The 17,214-nt window shown below is 43.9% G+C and overlaps 1 protein-coding gene across 5 annotated transcripts in view; it reads left to right on the forward strand.

The window, feature by feature from the left end:
* The window catches only part of LOC146058202 (uncharacterized), a 66,486-nt gene extending 51,961 nt beyond the window's left edge, over positions 1-14,525 (forward strand). For 3 of the 5 annotated variants that reach the window (XR_014469837.1, XR_014469834.1, XR_014469838.1), the window contains 5 exons: positions 25-80; positions 10,554-10,631; positions 12,679-12,857; positions 13,353-13,984; positions 14,073-14,525. The gene's annotated coding sequence lies outside the window, so the exon portion shown is untranslated. Of the gene's footprint in view, positions 1-24; positions 81-660; positions 909-1,689; positions 1,731-10,553; positions 10,632-12,678; positions 12,858-13,352; positions 13,985-14,072 lie in introns of those variants that run through there. The other 2 variants (XR_014469836.1, XR_014469835.1) reach the window with 2 other exon arrangements.
* The last annotated feature ends 2,689 nt before the right edge of the window (positions 14,526-17,214 follow it).

Below are 17,214 nucleotides of genomic sequence, written 5' to 3' on the forward strand. Positions count from 1 at the left end.
ATTCTTTATTATCATGTCTCCTAGATTCAGGAGTCCTCTTCTTCATCTTCAAGTCAGGAGTGACCGACTGTGGCCATACGGTAAGTATCAGGCAGGATGGTCTTTTCAACAATGAAACTCATGCAGCAAATGTCACGATGGTACTTGTTTCCTAGCATGGCACCACCGATATTCATTGTATGGGGTCTGAGAAAACTCATCGCATCTGGTGTAATAAGATGCATGCGATGTGATGATGCGTGTTTTTTTATCGGGCTTGGAAATGGCATTGCATCGGGTTACAGTACATTTTTACATGTACTGCGATGCGATGAGTTTTTAAATAACTCCTGTTCCCGCTTTCTGTTTCCCACATGCTGGGCCAATCGCATTGCATTGCATCGGTTGCCACCAAACTTTGGTATACAATGCATGCGATGCAACGCGATTTCACTCCCGTTCCCGCTCTGTGTTTCCCGCTTGCTGGCCCATCTGTAATACTGTAGGTCATCAGTGTAAATATTGACATCCCTCACTGTAAATCCGGCCCCTTGTCACAGCTTCTCTTAAAGCTCTTTGTGGGTTGTATTGTGTGAGGAGAGGACGTGTTTTTGAGAGCTAGTGTGATTTTGCTGATATTTGCTCATTCCGACTGCTGATCGTGCTGATTATTTGCTGCAGATTATTTCCTGATTCCGACTGCTGATCTGCTGATAATTTGCTGATTTCGAGGGCTGATCTGTGTTATTTCGGCTGAAATGGCATCTGAGATGAGTCTGTTTTCACTGCCCCTGACAGAGGTTGAGGCAGTCGAATTCTTCCAGTGCCATCACCTGCTGCCGGTGGATGCCACTTGTGGTAATGGACATCCAAAGCAGCTGAGCCAGAAGGAAGGGATGTGGCGCTGCCACGTCACGTGAGGGTCTGTCGGCAGCAAGTCTGCATGCGGCACTATTCCCCGGCTGCCGCTTACCCTTCCTCACTTTGGTGAGATTTATATTTTCCTGGGCTCAGGAGATGACGTCCGTGGAGTACTGCCAGCAGCAGCTGGGTATATCCAAGAAGACCACTGTGCTGTATAACAAGTGGATGCGGGAGGCCTGCCTGTTGGATTTGATGGCGCAGCCGCAGCGTCGTATTGGTGGTCCTCACAGGATTGTCGAAGATGCTGTTCGTCAGGAGACAGTCCAATGTTGGCCGCATGTTACCCCAGTAGTGGGTATTTGGGGGTATCTGCCAGGAAACAGGGCAGTGTTTTGCGACCAAAGTGGACACCCGTGAGGCCCGCACTTTAATGTTGGCCATCATTGAAAATGTGGAGCCGGGGTCGACTATCTTCACTGACTGCTGGAGGACTTGCAGCACAGACCAGCTCCAAGCGGCCGGATACCAGCATGTGCAGGTGAATCATCGCTACAATATCGTGGACGCCACAACGGGGGTCCACACTCAGAATATCGAGAGAATGTGGGGTGTCTGTAAATGGAGAAACAAGCGGCACCGGGGAACCGCCAGGCACATGCTGCAGAGCTACCTGGAGGAGTTCATGTGGCGAAAGACTCTCGGTATGGATGACCCTTTTGCCTGCATCCTCTATGCATTGACATTGTTGGCCAAAGACTCTTAATTATTGACTTTTGGACTTTATTGACTATGGACACTTTAAAAATTAATTGATGGCTATTTTAATCTATTTTTCCTGTTTTTCAGGGTATTTGCTGAGCATTGTGGACCCTTTTGACCACCGCTTCTTATACTTATACTTAATGGAGATTGGGCCTCCGCGCAGAACTTGCAGCCTAATGCATACTTGGCACATTTACTACAATGAAAAGAGGTGATGTTGCCTATACCAACCAATCGGATTCTGTCTGATCATTTTCTAGTATGCCAAAGTGATGTGCAGAGGAGTGATGAGCACCCCCAGCCCAGCATGATGGTGGAAGTTCCCCTCACCTTATAGCATGGACGGAGACAGGCCTCTCCACAGACAACAGCAGCCCTGAGTCTTCTGAGAATAGGAACCCACTGCCGTCATCTAAGTCAGTCTGTCATTTCATGATTGTATCAGACTCTGGGGACAATATACGTACATACCATCAGCATAGAGAGGGGACTTTCTTTTCGGGCTGCCGGCTCCCTTTTCTCACGGTTGTGAGATTTGTGTACTTTTGGGCACAGGAGCTCACCTCAATTAGCTTTTGTGAGTGGGAGCTGCACCTGTAGAATAAAACAGTAGTGCAGTACAACAGCTGGATGAGGGATGCCTATACTGCAGACCTGTTGGCCCAGCCGCAGCGGCATATTGGTGGGCCTGGACAAACAGTGGAGGTCGACAAGACCCTGTATGTAAAAAGGAAATACAATGTCGGCCGTGTATTGCCCCAACAATGGGTATTTGGAGGGATATGTCAGGAAAGTGGCCTGTGCTTCCTTGCCCAAGTACCAACTCGGGATGCAGCAACTCTGATGGGTGTCATTACAGAGAATATCGAGCCGGACACGATTATACACATGCTTTGTTGACCCGGATACCGTCGCACACACCCAGAAAATTGAATGCCTTTGGGGCACCTGCAAATGGCGAAACAAGCGACAACGGGGGACTGCACAGCACCATCTCCAGTCCTACTTGGAGGAATTTCTCTGGAGGAAGTGCTTGGCAGGAGAGAAGCCATTTGAAAGGATCCTTCACGCACTGACATTCATTTAATGTGCATTTTCTTTGTATTATCTAGGTTTTAATGTTTTTTAATCATACATTTGTTCTTATTCTTGTTCTTGTAAATTAATTTGTCATCACTTTAATCATTATGCTTATTCTGAATTTGATTATTACTAAATTTTTACAGTTAATCGTTAAAACGTGTTGTCGTTACTGTGTCAGAAGAATTATATTGAAGGTGTGAATGTGTCCTAAAAAACAGCATCACTATCCACGTCAGGCCGAAGCGTGGCGAGCGGTGGCGGTGGTACGCTTCCTCCGACCTTTTCATACCCCCACTATCCACGTCGGCGTGGAGTTAATTTCATATAGTGTGGCGAGCGCAGCGGATTACTTTACATGTATTCTGCGTCCCCTCGCGGGGCTTGCTGCGCTCACCATGCTCGCCATGCTTCGGGTTCGGTGGCTCGCTGCGCACGCCACACTATATAAAATTAACTCCACGCCGACGTGGATAGTGGGGGTATGAAAAGGTCGGAGGATGCGTACCGCCACCCCTCGCGGGGCTCGCTGCACTCGCCACGCTTCGGGATGACGTGGATAGTGAGGGGGTGACGTGGATAGTGGGGGGAGGGGGGCCACACTAAATTACATTGTTTGTAAAAAGATAGGATATGCCTTCTCATCCCACCATCATAATTTATCCTACAGCCTAAAAGACCCCTACTACTGCGCTCTCCTTGCCAAGCTCACCCCTCTATCGTTGCACGCACCACTCCTCTATCGTTACACGCACCACTCCTCTGTGGCTAGTTTTGCAGCGTAATGGCTTTTGACAAAACGTGGACTTCAACCGTCTGGAGTCTTGAATATCTAGTGTGCCCGTGAGCAACTGCCCGTGTACCTGTGCTTGTCTACTAAGCTATTTTTTAAATTTTATAGTTCAGCTTTGTCAAAATTATCCGCCGTAAAGCGCATGTGCTTAGTGCTTTATCACCTGATTACGGGGTAGATTTATGAAGTTCCCTGATGTGATAAAGTGTCTCTTTTTTCTCAGTGGACAATCATCTCTTATCTTCCATTTTTTAAACCAAGCCTGTAACATCAAAGATGGGAGATGTGCGGCCGGTGGTACAAACCAGACCGTTTAACAATTCACCAAGCTTAATAAATCTGACCCCCAGTTATGAAGTGAGATAGACCAGTATAACCATTTGAACCATTTGGCCCATCTAGTCTGCCCCTTTAAATATATATATATCGATTCGAGGCAGGTAAAGTGTCATCTTCTTTGATATTAGATAAATAATGAATGCAAAATGGCGTGGGATTCCCCCACCACAAGCATGAGCAGCCCCGACCTCATTGAGTGGTCCTGGTTGCCAAAATCAGTGCGGGTTCCCCGTATTTTGGGGACCAGCACCAGGCTCTTGAGGTGCCCCTGGTTTCCAAAATACGGTGGACAAATTGAATAGGGTGTCCCCCGTATTTTGGGGACCAGCACCAGGCTCCACTAGCAGGGAGTGTAATGCCATAGCCAGGGGACACACTTGATGGGGTCCCGTGGCAAAAGCATTACCAACCCTAACTAGTCAGCCCAGGCCGGGAGATTTTGGGGAGGTGGGGACCCCCGAATAAATGCCCCCCCCCCACTCAAGGGCACCCCAGGCCTGGGCTATCCCCTGCACCCCTGGGCAGTGGGTGCAGGGTTGATAGCTTGTTTAAACAGGAATATTGTCTTTTACAGTAAGACTATAGGTCCCAGCAAGCCTGCCCCACATGCTGGTAATTGGGTGAACCACAGGTACCAGCATGTGGAGCGTTAAAGTCCCGCCAGTACCTATAGCCCCCCTGTAAAAGAAATATTAAAATAAATACTCAAACACAGGTTTTCAAAATTTTATTAAACTCAACCTTGCTTTCACCCAGGGGGGCCCATGCCCACCCCAACCAGGGCTTCTGTGGAGTATTCACATGGGGCAGCAGCCTTTTAAGCTCTTTTGCAAGGTCGCTGCTTCCCAGGGCTTCTGCCTCTTCATCTGTGTTCTTCACCTGGGGCAGCGGCCTTTTAAGCTCTTTTGCAAGGCCGCTGCTTCCCAGGGCTTCTGCCTCTTCATCTGTGTACTTCACCTGGGGCTGCCACCTCCCAGGGCTTGTTCTTCTGGAGCTCTTTGGTGCTCCTCCACCGCCGTCGGACTGGCTGCTCCCTGTCTGGAGCTGGCTAAAATAGCCAGCTGTAGGGGGCGTGGGCAATGACACGGCAAGCCGTTATTGGCTGGCTCCGTCCATTTTGCGAAAAAAATACTCTGCACCATTGCTGCTGCTCAAATGGATGAGGGTGGATCCGGACCACCACCATGGAGACAATGACCCCATGCAGACACCACCCCTACCAGGGTGAGTTTGAGTTCTGCAAGGGTGGGGTGTTCCGTGACTGGCAGAGGGGGGCGGGTGCCTCATGTGGGCGGGGCAGGGCAAGTGGCACGGTCATTTCACATTCACCTGTATGCAGTGGCGCCCTAGCACCCCTACCAACCAAAACCCTTCAATTTTTTTTATATGCCTGCAGCCAGCGGCGATCGATTGCAGTAGGTAGGCAGCACCTCCCGGGAATCAGGGAAAATGGAAACTGCCAGGTGTGATTACAGGGTAGCCGGCGGAGGTGAGCGCTCTATGACTTCGCACTCTTCCCTACCCCCCTGGCCGCCTCCCCTTCTCCACCTCCTGCGTGAGTAGCGGCAGCGCTGCCCACTTTCCCTTCTCCCTCACTAACCTGCGCAAGTGCTGCCCGACTCCCCTTTTCCCCCTGAAGGAGCAGCGTAATACACAGCAGTTTCGGGCAGCGACGTGGCATCTGTGTGTTGACTTGTCCACACCTCCTCTGTCATTGCACCAAGCTGTCATATTGTGCAATAGAACGGAGAGTGCTCTCTGGCTGTCTGTGTGTGCGGATGCATTGACAGGCTGACAGGGTCAAAGCGTCCTCACATTGGGCAGTATTCAATGGTAATATTCTCCGTGCACGGCGAGCATTTTTTTTTGCTCGCCGTGCACTCTCCGTGTTCCGGAGGGCTCGTTGCCTCTCCTGCTGCCACTATTCAATGTTTATAAGACTCGCCGCCACTCGCGGCGAGTCTTAACCCCTGCAGCGGACGAGCGTCCGCAGCAGGGAGCTGACAGGGACGTGGCATCCAGGGAGATTAAAGTCTCCCTGGATGCCACAGAACATATGTGAGGGTAGGGGGCCCCCCTGGGACCCAGGCAGCACAGGCTGCCCCCCTCTATAGCCAGCGGGGGACCCAGTATTCACTGTACCCGAACGTGCTTCGGGTGCAGTGAATATATGAATATCTAATGAGCGGCTCGAGCGCTCCGGCCCCCTGCTGGCTGCACTGTGTAAAAAAAAGAAAAAAAAAATGTAAAAAAATATTTTTTTAAAAATTAAATATATATTCATGTGCTATAGGCACATGAATAAAAATAACATGGCCCTCCACAGAAAAAAAAACCTGATTTTTTGACACCAAAATTAAAAAAAAAAACCCTTTTAGTTTAAAAGTTCACATTCCTGCTCTCCATCAAAAGATGGAGAATTTCTTCACGGAGAGAGACGGCGAGAATCACTAAGAAAGACGGAGAATATTTCACATTGAATAGGGTGGCTCGCCTTTGGAGAAAAAAAACCTCTCTCCACGGCGAAAAAAGCACAAATTCTCCACAAAACACGGAGAACTTTTCTCATTGAATACTGCCCATAGACAGCCAGAGTGCGCTCTCCCTTTGACCATGCCTGTCGCTGCGGAGGCTGCACATATACTGTGCTCACTCATGTTAAAGAACCATATGAAAAATATGACCTGTGGATACAATGGCACTTCAGTCCTGCTGCTGTTTGCAGTGTCAATGGAGAAGACCGTATTGTTTTTTTGCTGGTAAACAAACTAGTTTGGTTAGAGAGATGAGTCCTTGTGTTGCACGCTGGCGCTGTCTGATTGTCGTCACTCTGACGTCACTTGGAAGTTGGAGCGAACCGGAACGAGCCGCACCCAGGCTGCATCTCATCCATGATGCCCAGCTCCTTGTTTATTTATTTATTGCGCCACACTTTAACGACTTCTGCCGCGTTTCCATCAAAAGTAACCATCATGTCCGCCGTTTCCCTGCTCCCTTAAGAGTCTAGCCGCAAGCGTCACTTCCCTTATTCTACTGCAAAGACTTCTTACGGTTTGATTGCAACATGTAATTTTATTTGATCTTGGACCAGATGAAAAGACATGATAATACTTCAATAGTCGTCACACCTTTATAAGATGCCTTTAAAATTTTTGGCACAAGATAATTATTTATTGTTAAAATCAGTTGTGTGACGCCAACTGATTTCTACAGGGACCCTGACCGATAAATATTAAGTTAGATAGATAATGGTTTATCTATATATAGATTTAAATATTACTATATGCAGCAATATTGCAATCTTACATGTAGTTTACCTTTAAAATATTGGCTTGAACTCTCCTTACCTTGTTCCATTCTAAAGTGCTTTTGAATTTTTTTCTCCCAATCCTTTTGGAGTTTTCCTCGTCATTATCTTACAATAGTCTCTTTTTGCAACTATCCAGACTACGGTGAACACCTAGGGTGAGATTTAATAAGATGAGAGATTCAGATAATGAGAGATTTTGTGAGAAATCTCCAGGTTTTTTAAAGCGGCAATTATTTACACTTCAAAATCAAACTGATTTTGTAGTGTAAATGATTGCCGCTTTAAAAAAACTGGAGATTTCTCACAAAATCTCTCACTTTCTGAATCTCTCATCCTATTAAATCTCACCCCTACTGTTTAATAGACTGTTTTTGCAATTTCTGCCCAAGTTGATTTTTTAAATTTCTGATGGACATTATAAAGCAACCAAACCAAACAGCTGACATGTATGAAAAATCACTTGATCAATGAGGGTCTCCCTCCGTTCCATCGTCAGTGAACTTTGGGGCCCTTTGCCTTTTTCCTTCATATAAAGAAGCATATTTTCCCTGTAAAGCCTCTGTGTTACTCTTGTGAGTTTTACATTTGTGCACTTGCTCTTGAGTAAGAGAGTGTCTGTTCCAAGTCTCAACTTCTGTCATATTTATAAACTGCGAAAAAAATATATATATAAAGAAACACTGCTAAAGTAATGTTTTATATATCTAGCATCAATTTGAGCCTTTTATACATTTTGTAAATGGCAACCTGGTCTTGAAACATAGAAAGTCACAAGGATGTAGGGACACAGAGTGAAGAAGGATAAGGAAAAGAGGTATGGTGTAGGGATATAAGGTTCAGATTTATGAAGCTTGCTTCCGTCAAAATGTGTACGGTAATTTCTCTATGGTAAATCAGGTCTCCAAAGATAAGTTGCAGGCTACTTTTTAGAATTTTTAGAATTTACAGGTACAAGCAGATTTTACGCAGAAAAATAACCGTACACTTTTCCACTCAACCAAGCCGAATAAATCTTAACGATTGAGAGATGCACCATCGATTAGGGACAGAGGTGACAGGTATTAGGGACATAGCTAGCAGGGAGTGCAGACCGAGGTAGAATGGAATAGGGACCGAGCTAGCGGCAAATAAGGAGTATGGATAATGCATATATACAATAAGTGGAAGTCATACAGCTGCTATGGGGAACAGAGGTGAAGGGGACCATCTTCAATGTCTATGTTATGTGTTTAGCACACATTGATCCTCGGCACTCACTAAAGATGGGACACTTTAAAAATTTTGATATGGTGCCTAGAAATATCTATTTTTGACCATGATTAGGGAACGAGGTAGTAGTGAGAGTTTTTAAAAATAAAAATATAAAATAACACCCTTTTTTAACCCCTTACCGCCGCAGCCTGTTTTTGCCTTCCTGACAGCCCTTTTTTTCAAATCTGACATGTATCACTTTATGTGGGGATAACTTTTTATTGCTTTTACTTATCCCAGTGATTTTGAGATTGTTTTCTCGTGACACATTGTACTTTAAGTTAGTGGTAAATTTTGGTCGATAGTCTTTTTTTTTTTGTGAAAAATACCAAAATGTCGTAAAAAAATTGAACATTTTGCAATTTGCAAAATGTTAAATTTTCTGCTTGTGAGACAAATAATCATACCACTCAAAATAGTTAATAACTAACATAGACCATATGTATACTTTATGTTTTAATCATTATTTCAACCTCCTTTTATTTTTTTTGGACACTAGGGGGCAACAGAGTCAAAATTATACACATAACTCATAAAACGCTGCAATTGGCTGTTCACATTTGAACAGCCAATCGCAACGATCGCCGATGGGGGGGGGGGGCATCGCTGCCCCCCCTGGGCAATGAGGGAAAATGTCTGCTGTCAGGGACAGCAGACATCGTCCCTCTGTCACCGCGTCTATAGACGCGGTGACAGTTTAATGGCATGACGTACATTTATGCCATGTGTCGGGAAGTACATCCCGACCATGACGTAAATGTACGTCAAATGTCGGGAAGGGGTTAATGACACAATTATGAAAGCATAAAAATAAACGCAGTCTTCTAAGTAAAATGCAATACAGGGTATATGTTACGTGTATCCCAACAACAAATTAAAATAGAAGTTAAAAATAAGACGTTTTGGATTGTGGTGTTTAGTAAAACAAATATTATTTTCTTATCATTCAATCTATCGGTCTGAAAATTAACCACAGGCATAGAGTAGTTTCAAGATTAAAGAAATGGCACATATGATCCCACCATTATGTATACACCACAACCCTGCAAGAACTGCTACAGGACTAGATCGAAGAAAGAAAAAAAACACACGCAGCAAAATAGTAGTAGTAGTAGTACGTTTATTTATAAGGCGCCACAAAGTGTCCGCAGCGCCGTACATAGCAAACAAAAAACAAATTACAAGGTAACGTACAGGGTGTGTTGATAAAATACAGCATAAATAGGGGTATAGCTGGTAGAACTAAAATCAGCATCAGTTCTGAAGTAGGTGTCAAAATTGTCGAGGAGACTGAAGATGAAGTAGAGGAAGGGAAGAACAGGACAGGAGCACAGGTGAGGTAAAGAGGTAGGGTGAGTACGTGAGGAAGGAGGGCCCTACTCATAAGAGTTAACATACTAAAAGGAGGTGGGTGGACGAACGAAAAACAATAGAATAAGTAGGAACGGATGGGAATGGAGGCAGGATAGGGGGATCAAAAGAGGTTAGGAGGAGGGATAGGCTAGTCGAAAGAAGTGGGTTTTGAGGGAGCGCTTGAAGGAGGTAAGGGAATCAGAAAGCCTGATGGGTGGCGGGAGGATGTTCCAGTGGGAGGTTGCAAAATATACAATCAAAACACATAGCAAGAAACACCCAGTGACAGGAACACACATTACCACCTAGTGTTAGTTACCTTACAGGACCTTACATCGTGTGTGATATAAATTAATGTACATACAGCATGTAGGGAAGGCGCCATTACCTGGCGAACAGTGATTCTTTCATGACGGGCATCTAATCCACTTCTCTGTTGATTTGAAACCCATAACATCACTGCATCAACGCATCTTCTATGCATCTCATAGCAGTCTATAGTAATATGAAGGGCATTGCACCCTATAAATTTTGATATGATTGCAAGCGATTTTGACGTGCAATGTTATAGTCCTGCAATGGCCGCTACAAGAGAACAGTAAGTAAATGATTTATGTATATCGAATATAATCTAATCACTTCGCACATAAAAATCCCATTTCATTTGATTGTTTTTTGAAAAAATTGTAAACTAAGCAAATCAATTATTAGACACCATGTTTATACATAAGTAACATAAACAAGTGTATAGATTTGTCAGTGTGTGTGTTTGATATAAAATGGTTTATTTACTTTAATCTTTGATTTGTTTAATGTTTAAAGCACTAAAGACTAGTAAAGGAAACTTGAAAAAGAAAAAACACAAGAAACAACGTAAGATGGTTGAACAACCAGAGTATGGTAATTACTATTTAAAAATTTCACTGCTAAATTTAGAATTTTAAGAATGTTTACTTTATGGTACATAGGGTGGTAATAAAGTTTCAAGCCAATGATCCATATGGTGTTCAGAGCAGTTACTCCCTATACAATGTTGTATTTCCTGCCAACATTGACCACGGTTCTCTGAGGAATGGTCCAGACTTAAAAACAAGACTGTGCAGTCCTGACGAAAAATGCAGACAATAGTGCAGATACCAGATTAAGCACAATTTATCCATATAAACATTATCTGTCCATGTCCACTTGTGATTGCTCACCGACTGTGTTGTATAATCCCACCATCTAAAATTATTTATAGACGGACAAGAACAAGACAGGGTCATGGGTCATGGTTGTCGGGGTAGCCCGACATTCATGTCCGTTGATCGAATACACCTCTAATCTTTATTTATGGTATTCACTCAGTGTTTTAACAACTTACTAATAGGGGAGAGATGGTTTGTTAATAAAGAAAAAATAGTATCCACTAACACAGGGGTATTCGAAATGGCTACCTCTAGTTGTTGATGATCTCCACTGCCCTGCATGCCCTTTCTCAGGTTTAGAATGTCCAAATTGGAGAAATAATGCACTGTGTTCTGGTATACCACACCTGACCTGAACAGTATGTAAAATAAATATTGGTGTGACCACTTGCAACTAAACCCTCACCAATTTTTTTTATAGGGGTAATACATTCCAATATTAACTGTAAACCAGTGAAATATCGAGGGACCACTGTCGATAATTTCACATTAATGATGTAATCAAATCAATGACCTTGATGGACGCATCCAACATAGTATTATGTGGATGATGATTTGCTTAGTTGTGTCTCACCATTGTACAAACCACCTTTGCATCACATGGATATAGCCATCTCAACATGTCTATTTTCCATTCTAGTCTCTTTGTTCTTCATTGCAATTTTAGGTAGGTGATCAAGTCAACCCTAGTTGGTTTAATATGAGCAATTATTGCGCATGCGCACATATCCTCCCCTCTTGTTCAGCAGATTACATGGATCGTCTACTTTTTGATCCCTCTACTTCACGGGTGTCAAACATAAGGCCCGCGCGAGGAGATAGCACGCAGGGGCAGTGTGTCTAAAACAGTCGACAGTCCACGTCCGCGGCCGCCTTACTTGTTCCTCCACTGTCGGCGGCCGCCTTACCTGTTCCTCCACTTGTTGGCGGCCATGTTCCTGTAGGCACATATGTATGCGGCTACAGAAACATGGCCGCTGGCCTCCACGGCTACGTGGAGGAGGGCCCGGCCGCCTGTTCCCTCTGATGCCTGGCAGTGACAGACACTGGGTGGAGACGTCATGACGATGACGCCGCCCGCCCATGCGTCTGTAAAAAAGTAGGAGCAGGCAGGGAAGCTGGACCGGGAGTCGGGGGCAGTGTGGTGGGCCGGGAGTCGGGGACAGCAAGCAGCGAAGAAAAGCTGGAAGCCGCAGCAGCTGCAGGACAGACGGAGAAACAGTAAGTGAGGATGAGGATCACACTCACAATAAAAAAAAAATATATATCTGTTGTTTCCTTAAGGTGTCCCTGTGTATAATAATAATGCCATGACACCACAGGCTGCTCCTCCTGTATAATCATTTATGTGTCATGGCATTACTTTTTATTATATTATACAGGGGGAGCAGTCTGTGGTGTCATGGCATTATTATTATACAGGGGGAGCAGCCTGTGGTGTCATGGCATTCATTTTATATTATACAGGGGGAGCAGCCTGTGGTGTCATGGCATTATAATTACACAGGGGGACCTACAGATACAACCGGCCCTTTGAGGGTGACCCAACTGCTGATGCGGCCCCCGATGAATTTGAGTTTGACACCTCTGCTCTACTTGATCTACACCAAGAATGTTAATTGTTGTTTAAAATATATTTTACTGGGCCCTTAAAAGTAATCACAGATAGCATAGTAAATGCTAAAATTGGTAAATGTGCCATTTACTGGTAGGTAAATCAAAATCGATAATGTATTTTTTTTTGTTTGCCCAACAACAAGCGACATGGTGACTGACACACAGACACAGGTACACACAAATGTGGAAGATGTCTTTCATAGTCATGGGATAGAGATTCTAAGTGAAGTTCAAAAACAGACGGAATTGAATGCAGAGACTGAACAATCTATTATGCTGGACCCAGGCCTTCCTGAAGAAATCATTCAATCTCCAATTCAAGGTATTTTATCCCAAATAGTGTAAACCTTAATTTCAAAACAAAAAAAGTGTTATGCTAAGCCTTACTACGGTGTAGGAACACCCTCACTCAGTAGGTCCGTCAGCAATGGAAAATGCATTTGGACAAGCATTCCTTCTGTTTTATGCACACACCACAAATGTATCCTTTTTGGATTTTTTAATTGTTGAGTACAGACAGGGGATCCTATTGATTTGTTTTCACAATTTTCGTCCTGTGAATAGAGTTGGGTTTTGTACATACATATCAAAAATTAACTAATTCACATTACTTTATAGGGTATCCTGTTGTACTTCATTATGATAATATACGATACCATACTGTTTATACAGTTTAATGTGAGGTTTGTGTTGGGACCATTGGCATTGTGACTTTAAAAATTCATGTAGTCTTGGCACGTAGAGTTTGTATCAATTATTCGTTTTTTAAGATGACATGTTATGGTTCAACTACTGTTATAACTTTATATTTTAACAGAATGTGAATTTTCTTCATCTTATGACACCACTAAAAAAAGATTCTATAAAGGAAGCCTTTCAGCTTTTTGAGAGAAATTTGAATGAAGATATCCTGAGAATACATCAAGAAATAAATAAAATAAATCAGAATATCGAGATTATACAAGAGACACAGAGAAAACAACATGAAACACTCATAAATATGTCTAGTTTGATGGCTAATATCGCATCCTCACAGAATGTGACATCAATTAACTGTCAACAGATTCAACACAGCATAAATCAGATAGTATTGACGCAATATGAGGCTTTCACCATCACACGCATGATTTCAACTTACATGCAAATATTGGCTGAAGAAAAAAAAATAATTCTGTGTTTAAAAATACTTCATCTGTTTCCATAGCTCAACCGGAATCCGCAAATTTAACTACTTCAGTACGAGCATCAGAATCCAGCATAGAAAATAGTAATTCAACATCCAGTGCTGTAGCATCAGATGTACAATCTAGACTTGATAGGGCTTATCGACCTCGGTCTTGATTTGATGAGATTATGGAGCTACAAATCCGATTACAACATGCCAATCAACAGATTCATAATTTACAAAGTCAGAATGAGAAGTCTAATGATGATGTTTAAGTAATTATGGTATTAATAAATAAAGCATATTGAATTTCACTGAAACATTTACCTAAAATGTGACGTTTATAATATTTTTTTTGTTCATTTTTTGCAGGTTACCCATCATGTTCCTACTTCAGTTTTTTAACACAACACGTTTCCAATTTTTTAAACTTTGAAAAGTAGACAGTGGAACTTTTTTCTGCAGAGTTGAAAACTGTTGCAAATAATGGTAAGTATTTTTACTTGAAACAAATTAAAAATGGCTTCTTTGTAGCTTGATCATTCAAATTTGTAAGGCTGTGAAGCAGATGGGGTTATAGAAGCTGATGGGGTTCCAACATTGAATCCGACAATGCCCTGGTAGAACAATAATGTATCCCAGTGATTGGTCAGCTATTGTGTAATCTGTGGACATGGGCATCCAGAAAATTGATGTTTCCTGGACGTGTGAAGTGTTTTAAGTCTGGCCGAGTTAAAAACAGTTTTTAACAATAAATCTGCACTGACATAGGTTTATGTTTTCGCACAAATTTATACATATATTATTCTTTCATTTCGGTCTGCAACTATGTTTTTTGAAAATGTAATTACATTAATTTATACAAATAGATTTAAATAATCGCAAGACTCAATATTTATGATTGTAAAAGGTAGCACTAACAAGGCAATTTGTCGGCATCAAAATTTTTATCATCTAGGATGTTTTCAAAAGAATATACATGAAAAGCAAACAACCAAAAACTTTAAAAGAGTATCAACATGTAATTGACCTTTTTACGTGTGGGAATGGCCATCCCATGCGGCTGAATCTTAAGGAGACCATGTGGCGCTGCAATGTGAGGGACTGCCGCCTGAAGAGGAGTCTCCGAGCGGCGATGTTCTTCCCTGGCTGCCGCTTGCCGTTCCTGACGCTGGTCCGGTTCATCTTCTCCTGGGTCGAGGAAATGACCAGTGTGGAGTATTGTGACAAGCACCTGGGCATCTCCAAGAAAACGGCCGTACTGTACAACAAGTGGGAGGCCTGCCTGCTCGACCTCATGGCGCAGCCGCAGCGCCGGATTGGAGGTCCCGACAAGATAGTCGATGGTCGATGAGACTCTCTTCGTCAAGAAGCAGGCGAATGTGGGCCGCATGTTACCCCAGCAATGGGTGTTTGGCGGAATATGCCGCGAAAACGGACAGTGCTTTGCCACTAAAGTGGACACTCGGGACGCCAACACCCTCATGGGGGCTATTTTGCAGTTTGTGGAGCCTGGGTCTACAGTTTATACAGACTGTTGGAGGGCCTTCAGTACGGACCAGCTCCGAGCGGCAGGATATGACCATGCCCAGGTCAACCCTATAGATTGTAAGCTTGCGAGCAGGGCCCTCCTACATTTTGACTGTCTGTAAATACCCTGTTTTGTTGTATCACTGTCTGCTATTGTAAAGCGCAACGGAATATGCTGCGCTATATAAAAGAAACTGTTAATAAATAAATAAACCACAGATATAATTTCGTGGACCCTACAACAGGGGTTCACACCCAGAATATCGAACGCATGTGGAGGGCGTGCAAATGGAGGAACAAACTTCACCGGGGCACCGCCAGACATATGCTGCAAAGTTATCTCGAAGAGTTCATGTGGCGGAAGAGCCTCGCACGTGATGACCCCTTTGGACGCATATTACATGCACTAACTTTGTTGCCCAAAGACTGAACTCAGAGCACTTCCCCCCTAATGTTCAAAATTGACCCATTATTGTTGTTATATGTTTATTTTGCAATGAAATGCCTTTATTCTTGCCTTTTTCATTTTTTAGTAAAATTTAAAAACTGCTTTAAAAAACTTGTCTTTCCTGTCTCAGCTGAATGATTTTGGAAGGATGAATGGATTGTAGTCACACACCGCCACTATTCACGCCATTCTTGAAGCGTGGCGAGGGGCGGTGTTATGTGTCCTCCGACCTTTTCCTACCCCCACTATCCACGTCGGCATGAAGTTGAGAATAGAAAGTGTGGCGCGGGGCTCGTGGCCCTCACCGTGCTTTGGGCTCAGTGTGTTGCTGTGATCAGCACACTAAATATTATCAACGCCATGCTGACATGCATAGTCGACATGGTACACATGTCGACATGTGGAAAAGTATGTCGCGTCGGACGCAATGTACTGTAAGCTTTACAGTGCAATGCGTCCGACCGAAGCGATATTTCAATGTATAGGCAGTCAACGAACGCATTGTGCTGTAAGCCTTACAGCTCAATGCGTCTGACCGACGCGATATTTCATTGTATAAGCACTATACATTGCTTATCATGTCAGTCGCGTCAGGCCCATTGTACAAGGGCTGCGACCGACGCGATGTTTCATTTTAGAAGTACTCCGCCGCACTTATCAGGTAAATAGCGTCGGTCGGGTTTTACTGTGCGGTGTACAGTTTAACGCGACCGACGCGACGTACATGATAAGTGACGTACATGATAAGTGCTGCAGAGTACTTCTACAATGAAATCGGTCTTAGGCATTGAACTGTACGGAATGCCTCCGACCGACGCGATTTTGCTGCCAGGCAAAGGCGCCAAAAGGACCCTGGGGAAGGACAACAGCAGCCATTTTAAAGCTAATTAATCTTGTGGCTGCAGCACCTGAGTCTGGCTCCCTGCCCCTGCTCAAAAAAGTAAGTGGAATTTAAGGATTACTCTGCATAGGTGGGGTCTGGGGTTTGGGAGGGGCATATACAGGGGGGTGGCGGGGTGATGATATGTATATATGCCTAGTTTTTATTATGTGCAGGGGCCCTGTTATGCAGGGTGGGGTTCATATATTAATGTTCAGGGGGTGGGGGGGGGCGCTTTGGGGGCAATGATATGTACATATGGCTAGTTTGTATTATGTGCAGGGGCCCTGTTATGCAGGGTGGAGTACAATTATTAATGTTCGGGGGGGGGGGAGTGGGGAGATATGTGGGGATTTTTGATTATGTACAGAAGTGATGAGATGCAGGGTGGGGTACAGATACTATTGTGCGTGGATCATGTTTATGAAAAGTTGTATTGTTCCTCAGTGAGAAAAACAAAATAGCAATCTAGCAAGGGTACTGGTCATGTATAGGGCCAGAAAGTGATCATGTGAAGGGGGTGATGAGGTGCAGGATTTAGGGTGATGTGAATAATGCACATGTGTGTAATAAGTGTTTATGTGCAGAGGGGATCATGTGCACGGAAATTATGTACTGTGTGGTGTAATACATGCAGAATAGCCTGTCGTTTGTGA

Source organism: Crinia signifera, chromosome 2, assembly GCF_055691185.1.
Source record: "Crinia signifera chromosome 2, ASM5569118v1, whole genome shotgun sequence".
In the NCBI taxonomy this organism is placed as follows: Eukaryota; Metazoa; Chordata; class Amphibia; order Anura; family Myobatrachidae; genus Crinia; species Crinia signifera.